Consider the following 11810-nt stretch of genomic DNA (forward strand, 5'->3'; position numbering starts at 1 on the left):
AGTTAGCTCATCTGTAAATTGGGAATTGAGATTGTGAGCCCCTCATGGGACAGGGACTGTGTCCAACTCCATTTGCTTGTATCCACCCCAGCACTTAGCACAGTGAATGGCACGCAATAAATGCTTAGCAAATACCATTATTATTATTATTATTTTATTGTAGTTTTCTTTCAGTGGCTACCTCTCTCTCTCTCTCTCTCTCTCTCTCTCTTTCACACACAAACCATTTTCTTGACTAATGAACATACATGGAAGAGGAACAATTTCTATCCATTCATTCATTCATTCTTTCAATCGTATTTATTGAGTGCTTACTGTGTGCAGCGCACTGTACTAAGCACTTGGGAAGTACTAGTTGGCAAGATGTTAACTCCCAAATCATTCATACCCACTATTTATGCATACTAGTCTTCTATTATGTACTAATAATTAACAAATAGAATTGGGACTTCCTAAAGCACATTGTTATCCCTAATCCTAAAGCACCGTTCTATTCCTGATTTATTTTAATGTCTGTCTCCCCCTGTAAACTATAGCTCTCTGAGGGCAGGGATCATGTCTACCAACTCTATTAAACTGTACTCTCCCAAGCACTTAGTACAGTGCTCTGTATGGTGGTGAGCAGTCAATATATACCCCCTTCTAGACTGTGAGCCCGTTGTGGGGTAGGGACCGTCTTTATATGCTGCCAACTTATACTTCCCAAGCGCTTAGTACAGTGCTCTGCACACAGTAAGTGCTCAATAAATACGATTGAATGAATGAATGAATGAATGATCACATCAAACCAGCTCGTTGTAGTGTACTTTCCTAAACTCTACACACAGTAAGTACCCAATTAATACCACCCATTGATTGAGTCTTTAAATTAATTTCTTTTAATAGTAGAAATGCACTTTCTTTTCCTAGGACCAATTTTTACTAAGAAAAAAAATCCCAAAAGCACGTGGTATCATAGCCTGGCATGTTTAATGATAGCCGTCGGCATTCCCTAATTGAGTTAGCAATAATTATAATTACTAAACATCATAAAGAACTCTCATAAGTTATGCTTCCAAAAATAGTTTTGGTACGGTAGTGAAAGGTTTTACAGACAGAATATCAGATTGGCTGTCACCTTCACCTCCCTGATTTCCACCTTGTCCTCCATTTTGTCCACCTGTTCTTGCCATACGATTTAACCTCACAATTTTGGGGTTTTTTTGTATGTGTTTGTGTAGACACTTACTTGATGGCAGCTGTGAACACATTTGGTGGAAAAAATGTTCAGAATACATTTGCAAACTGTCAAATTTTAAGCAGTTTAGTTATGAGGCATATGATTAATAACATCCTCTTTGACACACTTTTAATTTTAGTGGTATTTGTTAAGGCATTACTCTGTATCAGGGACTGTACTAAGTGCTGGATAAACAAGTAGGACACAGTCTCTGTCACACATGGGGCTCACAGTCTTAATCCCCTTTTTACAGATGGGTAACTGAGGCACAGAGAAGTTAAGTGAGTTGCTCAATATCACACAGTAGACAAGTGGTGGAGCAGGGATTGGAGCCCAGGTCCTCTGACTCTCAGGCCCTCGCTCTTTCCACTAATAATAATAATAATAATAATTTTGGTATTTGTTAAGCACGTATGTGCAAATCAATCAATCAATCATATTTATTGAGCGCTTACTGTGTGCAGAGCACTGTACTAAGCGCTTGGAAAGTACAAGATGGCAACATATAGAGACAGTCCCTACCCAACAGTGGGCTCACAGTCTAAAAGCACTGTTCGAAGTGCTGGGGAGGATACAAGGTGATCAGGTTGTCCCATGTGGGGCTCACAATCTTAATTTTACAGATGAGGTAACTGGCACAGAGAAGTTGAGTGACTTTCACAAAGTCACACAGCTGACAAGCGGTGGAGCTGGATTTGAACCCATGACCTCTGACTCCCAAGCCCGGGCTCTTTCCACTAAGCCATGCTGCTTCTCTGCTGCTTCTCACTTTTGCACATACAAGACTTTGGTATAAAGTTCTCAGAGAAAGGGGAAACTATTTTTGCCATGTTCTTTGAGAGATACTATGGACCATTATGGGCATAAAATTTCAGATTCATTCCCCTCTACATTGGCTATCATCATACCCTGAAACATTTCAAATGGAGGTATATCAATTAATGGTATTTATTAAGGCTCGTTGTGGCAGGGAGTGTGTCTGTTTATTGTTGTACTGTACTTTCCAAGTGCTTAGTAAGCGCTCAATAAATATGATTGAATGAATGAAGCACATTCTGTGTGCGTAGCACTGCACTAAATGCTGGAGAGGTGTGCAATACAGTTCGTATACCCAATCCCTGCCTTCACGGAGCCTGCAATCTGGCAGAGGAGAAAGACACAGAGTAATTTTCAGGTAGCAGAAATCAATCAATGGTATTATTTATGAGGGATTACTGTGTGCAGAGCACTGTACTAAGCACTTGGAAGAGTACAATATAACATAGATGGTATATATGTTTCCTGCCCTCAACGAAGCTGTGTGGGAAGTTGTTGCCAACTTGTACTTCCCAAGCGCTTAGTACAGTGCTCTGCACACAATAAGCACTCAATAAATACGATTGAATGAATGAAGCAGGGTGTCCTGGGAGTCAGAAGAACCTGAGTTCTAATTTCAGCTTCACCACTTATCTGCTGTGGGACCTTGGGCAAGTTACTTCACTTCTTTGTGCCTCAGTTACCTCATCGGTAAATGGGGATTAAGACCTCGAGCCCCATGTGGAACATGGACGGTGTCCAACCCAATTTGCTTGTATCTACCCCAGCACTTAGTAGGATACCTGGTACACAGTGAGCTCTAACCATAAAAAAAGCTTATAATCCAGAGGGCTAGGAAGAGAGAGAAGAGGGAGTTTTAAAAAGTGAGTGTGTAACCATTAGGGTATTTAAGTCAACCTCTGTGAAAGCTGTTTGGAAGTTACAGGTGTGTAGTGCCATTGTAAAAAACCGGGAGTTGAGTGCCATATCCTCGGTGATCAGTTTTTGGGTTGGTGATTTGGTAAGTTGGGTGAATGACACACAGCTGTGCTTTCTGCCTTCATTTCATGAACCACAAGAGATCAAGCAATCTTGAATTTTTCTTAAATGTCACAGGCAAGCACTGGGGTCTGGTGGGGATGGGGAGGAGGAGAGGAAAAAGGGGGTCAGTCGGGGAAGACCTCCTGGAGGAGGTGAGCTCTCATGCAGAGACCTATCCATTGTATTCCCTGCTTGGGCAGTGGCTAGCAAATGGAAACTCACATGTGCTATGCACGGAAGAGAGTCGAGGGCAGAGACTCAAGTTTACTACACAGAAGGAGGCAACGGTAATCTGAATTTTTACCAAGAAAACTCACTGGATCCACTACCAGAATGATTACATTCATTCATTCAATCATATTTATTGAGCGCTTACTGTGTGCACTGTACTAAGTGCTTGTGAAGTACAAGTAGCAACAGATAGAAATGGTCCCTACCCAAAAACGAGCTCATGGTCTAGAAGGTGGAGACAGACAACAAAACAAAACACAGAGACAGTTTGAGGTGGGGTGTTCTGGGAGAGATTTGTCCATGGCATCGCTATGGGTCGGAGATGTCTCAACAGCACAAGACAAATGGTATTTATTGAGCAATTATTTGGTGCAGAGCATTGTGCTAAGAGCTTGGGAGTGATCCATAAGGTGTTCATCAATCAGTCAAGTCATTTTTATTAAGTGCTGTGTGCAGAGCACTGTAGTTAGTACTTGGGAGAGGAAAATATAACAAAGTTGGTAGATATAATAATGATGGCATTTGTTAAGCGTTTACTGTGTGCAAAGCACTGTTCTAAGCGCTGGGGAGGTTACAAGGTGATCAGGTTATCCCACGGGGGGCTCACAGTTTTCATCCCCATTTTACAGATGAGGTAACTGAGGCACAGAGAAGTGAAGTGACTTGCCCAAAGTCACACAGCTGACAGTTGGCGGAGCTGGGATATGTTCCCTGCCCACAATGATCTTACAACCTAGAGGAAGAGACACAGATTAAAATAAAAAAAAATAAATTTGGATATATACGTTAGTGTTGTGGAGCTGTGAGGAGGGGTGAATAAAGGGAGCAAATCAGGGTGATGCAAAAGGAAGTGGGAGAAGAGGAAATGAGGGTTTAGTCAGGGAAGGTCTCTTGGAGAAGGTGGGTGGGATTAGAGTAGGAGGACATGCTATATGCCCTCAAGAAGCTTACAATCTAGCAAGGGGAGACAGTTCCTAAAATACATAAAAGGGGAAACTTTGACCCAAAGAGGAGAAGGAAGATGTCCCTTGCCTGGGATTTTTGTGAACGTCGGACCAGTATTAAACAACACGTGAAATGAAGGACCCTGACATGGTTGGGATGAAATCCAACAAGAGTTTTACGCTTTGCCTGCGCATTGAAATGCTTTTGCATATCATTCTGAATGAGCATGCTTGACTCACGACAGTGACATTCATCATTTTAATGCTCCTATTTGTGAGAATCAAGGATTAGAGGACTCGGTGGCTTTCCCCCTGCCATGACTGTTCTGAGAAGCAGTTAATGATCTGTGCTCATTTTATGACTGAAATGATTGCAAACACGTCTCATAGTGCTATCTCTCCTTCTGCTGAAGTAGAGAAATGCATGTCAACTAAGTTATCCATCTTTATTATCTCTGTAATGATAGTAATAAGAAATCAAAGGAAGGAAAGGCAAAATAGACGCTACAGCTCACTTAACCTTCAAACTGTATCTTGATGTTCCTCAGGGTTTCAGGGTTTTAAGGCCTGAAGGGATCACATTTTTCATTTTTAATCAAACTGATCTCTCTTCCCAGTAGTCCCTTTCTATTCTCCATGTACACCCACTCTCTTGGAGAACTCATTCATTCCCATGACTCTAACTACCATCTCTATGCAGATGATTCCCAAATCTACACCTCCAGCCTTGATCTCTCTCCTCTGCAGTGTCAAATTTCTTTCCACCTTCAGGACATTTCTCCTTGGGTGACCCAAACCTAACAAGTCCAAAACAGAACTCCTCATCTTCTCACCCAAAATCTGTCCTTCCACTGACTTTCCCACTACTGTAGACAGAACCACCATCCTCCTTGTCTCACAAGTGTGGTAACCTTGGTGTTGTCCTCAATTCAGTCTATCATGAAATCCTGTTACTTTAACCATCACAACATCGCTAAAATCCACCTTATCCCCTCCATCCAAATTGCCTCCATGTTAATCCATGAATTTCTCCTTTCCCACCTTGATTGCTGCACCAGGCTCCTTGCTGACCTGCCAGCCTCCTGCCTCTTCCAACTTCAGTCCACACTTCACTCTGCTGCTGGATCATTTTTCTGTAAAACCATTCAGTCGCTTTACAATAGATTTTAAAGCACTTAACCACCTTGCTTCCTTCTACCTTACTTCCCTGATATCTGACTACAATGCAGCCTGCAACTTTACTTCTCTAATGCCAGTCTACTCACTGTACCTCCATTTCGCCTATCTCATCGCCGAACCTTCGTCCATGTCCTGTCTTTGGCCTGAAATGTTCTCAGCTACTGTCCTGTTTTTCCACATGTACTCAATTCTCCTAGAACAGGTGCAACCTATCTATCATTTTTTTAAAGTCTGTCTCCTCCACAAGACTGTAAGTTCCTTTAGGGCAGGGATCCTGTCTGCCAGCTCCAGTCTACTCTCCTAAGCACTTAGTATAATGTGTTTCTCAAGTCAGCACCCCGTATATACTACTGATGGACTGACTGATTTTCCTGTGGAATTATAACTCACTCTCCTTATGACTCACATCTGTCTGGGCACAGCACAGTGTGTTGTGGAAATAAATTTTACACATGTGCGTGAACTTAACCAGCACATCGTAGGATGAATGGGTAGACTGAGCTGTGACTGTTAACCCATGTAAATTCATTCATTCAATTGTATTTATTGAGCACTTATTGTGTGCAGGGCACTGTGCTAAGCATTTGGAAACTAAATAATGGCATTACTCCAGGTTTCTAGGACGTGTCAGGACCACGTGATGTGACTATGGGAATCTAACCACCGAAAGGGAGTCAGAGCAGCTGGCTGGATGGGGAGCTTAGTTGGGAGAGGCTCTGTTGCAGGACATTTGGGTGTTTTTCTTCAAATAGTCAGGATTCTCCTGGCCCAACTGCAACTCCTGGTCAGCTGTGGCTGAAATGACCGCAAGGGAAACCGAGATGAATTCTCCCTAAGTAGGCGTAGGACATCCAGTGAAGAAAACGCCTTATTTGTCTGAGCCAAATGTTGTCTCAGACCTTCTTGCCCTTTCTTTCAGATCTTGGGAATGCACTGTTCAAAACGTCCATTCTTTTATCATCAGTATCTCTGTGATGAGCTTTCTGACCTGCTCAGGACTTCAAGGACAGCATTACTGATGGGACTGTGAGAAATCAAAGTAATTCTTTTTCACTTTGCCTGACTTTACTCATTTAATATGCTTAAAACAATGCCTAATTGTGTATTCTGTTGATGACTCCCAAAAGCAATGGAATAGATTTTCCTCAATATCTTTCATGAATGATAAAACATGCAAAAAAAAAATAAAGGTCAAAATAAATCATCTTCTCCGTACTGTAATTATGGACTCCACATTCCTTTTTTTTGAGTCAAATGAATTAAAGTGCAATTAAACCCTAATACGGCAATAGTTCTGCACAGTACTGTGCTCTTTAGAGCCCTCAAGATACATTCAATAGGCATTTATCTGCCCCAAACTCTTTAGAGTGATCAATTCAACACCACGGTTTAGCCATTCTGTCGCTATAGTGGAGAATTTCCTTTGAATGGCACTGATTAGCTCGACTGCTGTAAGACCGGTAGAGTATCCCGGGTCCCGGTTTGAAATGATAGAAGATGAAAGAGATTGTCAAACTGTGTTTCAGATCTTCTATGGGCCTGTCTCAGCCTCATGCCCTACTAAAAACTAGCAATCCACACACTTTGCTCCTCTTTCGCTTACTCATTCAGTGTATCTCAATCTCTTTTATCTCACCACTAACCCCTTGTCCACATTCTGCCTCTGGCCTGGAATTCACTTCCCCTTCACATCTGTCAGACCAGGGAAGCAGCGTGGCATAGTGGATAGAGCACAGGTTTGGGAATCAGAAGGTCATGGGTTCTAATCCTAGCTCTGCCGCTTGTCCGCTGTGTGGCCTTGGGGAAGTCACTTCACTTCTCTGTGCCTATTACCTCTTCTGTAAAATGGGGATTGAGACAGAGCCCCACGTGGGATAGGGATTGTGTACAACCCGATTTGCTTGTATCCACTCCAGTGCTTGGCATGCAGCAAATGCCATAATTGTTATTATTACTACCATTACTCTCCCCACATTCAAAGTCTTACTAAAATCACAATTTCTAATAATGATAATGGCATTTATTAAGTGCTTACTATATGCAAAGCACTGTTCTAAGCGCTGAGGAGGTTACAAGGTGATCAGGTAGTCCCACCTGGGGCTCACAGTCTTCATCCCCATTTGACAGATGAGGGAACTGAGGCACAGAGAAGCGCCTAATAACAATAATAATAATAATGATAATAATAATAATAATAGTACTTAAGCACTAAGTACTTAAGCACTTAGTACAGTGCTCTGCACATAGTAAGTGCTCAATAAATATGATTAATGAATGGAGTAGATACCCAATAATTGGGTCAGACACAGTCTCCGTTCCACATAGGGCTAACAGTCCTAATCTCATTTTACAGATGAGGAAACTAAGGCACAGAGGAGTGAAGTGATTTGCCCAAGGTCACACTGTAGACAAGTGTGTCTACTTGTGTGTCTCCCCCCTTCCTTCCTCTCCCCATCCCCATCCCCCCCACCTTATCTCCTTCCCCTCCCCACAGCACCTGTATATATGATTGTATGGATTTATTATTCTATTTATTTATTTATTTTATTTGTACATATTTTTTCTATTTATTTTATTTCTTTAATATGTTTTGTTTTGTTGTCTGTCTCCCCCTTCTAGACTGTGATCCCGCTGTTGGGTAGGGACCGTCTCTACATGTTGCTAACTTGTACTTCCCAAGCGCTTAGTACAGTGCTCTGCAGACAGCAAGCACTCTATAAATACGATTGAATGAATTGAATGAATGAAAAGTGGTGGAGGTGGAATTAGAACCCAGGTCTTCGGACTCCCAAGCCCGTGGCCTTTCACTAGGCCACACTGCTTCCCTAATTCCTCCAAGAAGACTTCTCTAAGCCCTCATTTCCTCTTCTCCCACTCCCTTCTGCATCCCTCTTGCACCTGGATTTACACCCTTTATTCACCCAACCCTCCACCCCACAGAGATTTTGTACATGTCCGTAATTTACTTATTTCTATTAATGCCTCTCTCCCCCTCTAGACTGTAAACTCATTGTGGGCTGGGAACTTATCTACCAAATCTGTTATACTGCAGTCTCCCAAGTGCTTAGTACAGTGCTTTGCACGATGTAAGTGCTCAAGAAATACAGCTGATTGATTGATGTGTAAAATGGCTCTCCTTGCGACCTTCTAATCTTGAGTGGCTCCAAAACCAAATCACTGAGAACTGAAGATCTAAGGGCCAGTCATTACAAATATCCAATTGAAAATGGGGTCCAACATAGAAATTCTCCCATCAACAAGAAAACTCTTCTTTCTCAATCAAGGGGAGCCTATTTTCAGAAACAGAAAAGATAGTCCCCCAACACAAATCCTCTCTAACCACCATCTTCAAGTTTACCTCTGGATTTCTGCTCCTTCAGTCAATCAGTCAATCGGTAAATCAATGAATGGTATTTACAAGCATCATGTGCAGATCCCCCCCTAGACTGCAATCTCGTTGTGGGCAGGGAATGTGTTTGTATTGTGTTATTCTGTACTCTCCCAAGTGCTTAGTGCAGTGTTTTGCACACAGTAAGCACTCAATAAATAGGGGAAGTAGCATGGCTCAATGGAAAGAGCCTGGGCTTTGGAGTCAGAGGTCATGGGTTCAAGTCCGAGCTCTGCCAATTGTCAGCTGTGTGACTTTGGGCAAGTCAGTTCACTTCTCTGGGCCTCAGTTACCTCATCTGTAAAATGGGGATTAAGACTGTGAGCCCCCCGTGGGAGAAACTGATCACCTTGTAACCTCCCCACTGCATAGAACAGTGCTTTGCACATAGTAAGCACTTAATAAATGCCATTATTATTATTAATAAACGTGATAAATATGATTGACTGACTGACTCTATTAAGCATCTCTGAGCCCGCTGTTGGGCAGGGACCGTCTCTATATCATCATCATCATCATCATCATCATCAATCGTATTTATTGAGCGCTTACTATGTGCAGAGCACTGTACTAAGAGCTTGGGAAGTACAAATTGGCAACATATAGAGACAGTCCCTACCCAACAGTGGGCTCACAGTCTAAAAGGGGGAGACAGAGAACAAAACCAAACATACTAACAAAATAAAATAAATAGGATAGATATGTACAAGTAAAATAAATAAATAAATAAATAGAGTAATAAATATGTACAAACATATATACATGTATACAGGTGCTGTGGGGAAGGGAAGGAGGTAAGATGGGGGGGATGGAAAGGGGGACGAGGGGGAGAGGAAGGAAGGGGCGTTGTTGCCAACTTGTACTTCCCAAGCACTTAGTACAATGCTCTGCACACAGTAAGTGCTCAATAAATACAATTGAATGAATGAATGAATGAATGAGAGCACAGCACAGTAAGTAGACTCAAGACATCTTTTTATCCACCAAAACCCGCTCTTTCCTGTGACCCCATTTTTTATGGTATTTGTTAAGCACTAATTATGTGCCAGACTCTGTACTAAGCACAGGAAACACCTTTTTTCAAGGTGAGAGCAACATGGCTTAAAATAGACAGCCTTGGGCATGGAAGTCAGTGGACCTGAGATCTAATCCCAGCTCTGCCACGTGCCAACTGTGTGACCTTGAGAAAGTCACTTAACTTCTCTGCACTTCCATTTCCTCATGTACAAAATGGAGATTCAAGTCCTGTTCAATTTTCCACTTAGAGAGTGAGCCTGGTGTTCGACATGATGCTTGGCACATAGCAAGAACTTAACTCTATTATTATCATTATTATTATCATCAGCCTCTTTTCCTCCTCTCTCCCTTTACCCTCAAATTCCTTTGACAGCTTAACTTGTTCATCACTCCCAGTCAGTGGCATGTGCAAAGCAGAGGATCAAGACAATTATCCTCTTAATTAACCCGATGATTAAGGCCCAACCTTTCTTTTATCTGACAAATCCAGATAATTGAGGCAAGAGGGAGTTTCGTTTGAATGATCTGAACATTTTCTCTAGTTTCCCTTCACAATCGGCGCAGACAGACTCTGGGGCCCAGGGGCCTTATGTCACTGCCATCTTCATTGTCGCGCGGAAGGAACGCCTCATGTGTATAGCAGTGGAGAGCTTCAGAAATAGGACATTATCCGGTCATTTCCAGGGAGGAAAAAAAAATCAAAAATGTTAAGAAAATGAATTAGACCAGAATAATGTGTAGGATTATTTCCCAAGGGTGTAGTAGGATGACAAAGCAGGCATAATTACAGTAAGAAGAGTAGAGTTTTGAGAACTAATCCTTCTGTATAAATGTATAGTCTTTGAATCTAGTTTTAACCATGGATTTTATTATTTTTTCTACCACAAATTCTGATTCCCTTATACTGCTCTCTTTCCCTGTCTATCTCCTTCCTTCTTTCCTCCCTTCCTTGAGGAAAGAGCAAGAGGAAGAAAAATACACTAAATGTTTTTTTTTTTAATTTGGTGACACACAATCCCACCTGAATCAACCTATTCAATCAACTGACTAACAATAGTATTTATGGAGTACTTTCTGTGTGCAGAGAATTTTACTAGACTCTTGGGAGAGTAATAATAATAACAATAATAATGATAATGATGGTATTCGTTGAGCACTTACTATGTGCAGAGCACTGTTCTAAGTGCTGGGGGGATACAGGTGATCAAGTTGTCCCACGGCTGGCTCACAGTCTTAATCCCCATTTTAAAGATAAGAGTAGAGTAGAATTGGTAGATGTGATCCCTGCCATTTAAGGAACTTCCAGGAGCACACAGAGTAAAATGTTGTTGTTGTCTGATGTTGTTATGTCATGTCCGACCCATAGCGATGCCATGGACACATCTCTCCCAGAAGGCCCCACCTCCACCTGCGATCATTCTGGTAGTGGATCCAGAGAGTTTTCTTGGTAAAAATCCAGAAGTGGTTTACCAATGACTCCTTCCACACAGTAAACCTGAGTCTCTGTCCTTGACTCTCTCCCATGGCACTGCTGCCCGACACAGGGGAGTTTTGACTTGTAGCAGATTACCTTCCACTCACTAGCCACTGGCCAAGCTAGGAATGGAATGAGTAGGTCTCTGCTTGACTCTCCCTCCCATGGTCGAGACTGGTAGAGTACCAACTCTTCAGGTGTGACCCTGAGAGGAGAGTAGAATAGGGTTGGGGAAATAGTAAAATATAAGAATATTTACTTAAGTATTGTAGGGAGGAGGTGAGTTTCAAAGAGGGTACACAGCCACCTCCATTTTCAATGCAGAGGAGAAGAAGGGGAGGGGAAATAAAGGGTTTTGTCTAGAAAGCCTAGATTTGGAGGGAGGTAGTAAAGTCATGTAAGCATGGGGTGGCTCTTTAACAACAGAGTAGACTATGAGAATTCAGGGTAAAATCAAATATAAGGCCAATGGCACTTACCGTGTGCACTGAACACTTGGGAGAGTACAACACAACAGAATTA

The 11810-nt window shown here is 42.1% G+C and overlaps 1 non-coding gene across 1 annotated transcript; it reads right to left on the reverse strand.

Annotated features, from left to right (window-relative positions):
- Positions 1 to 11368: 11368 nt before the first annotated feature.
- LOC119935925 lies at positions 11369 to 11503 on the reverse strand. The gene has a single exon (XR_005453522.1). It is a non-coding gene; the product is annotated as a small nucleolar RNA SNORA7 (small nucleolar RNA).
- Between the last annotated feature and the right edge of the window lie 307 nt (positions 11504 to 11810).

This window comes from Tachyglossus aculeatus, chromosome 12 (genome assembly GCF_015852505.1).
Source record: "Tachyglossus aculeatus isolate mTacAcu1 chromosome 12, mTacAcu1.pri, whole genome shotgun sequence".
NCBI lineage: Eukaryota > Metazoa > Chordata > Mammalia > Monotremata > Tachyglossidae > Tachyglossus > Tachyglossus aculeatus.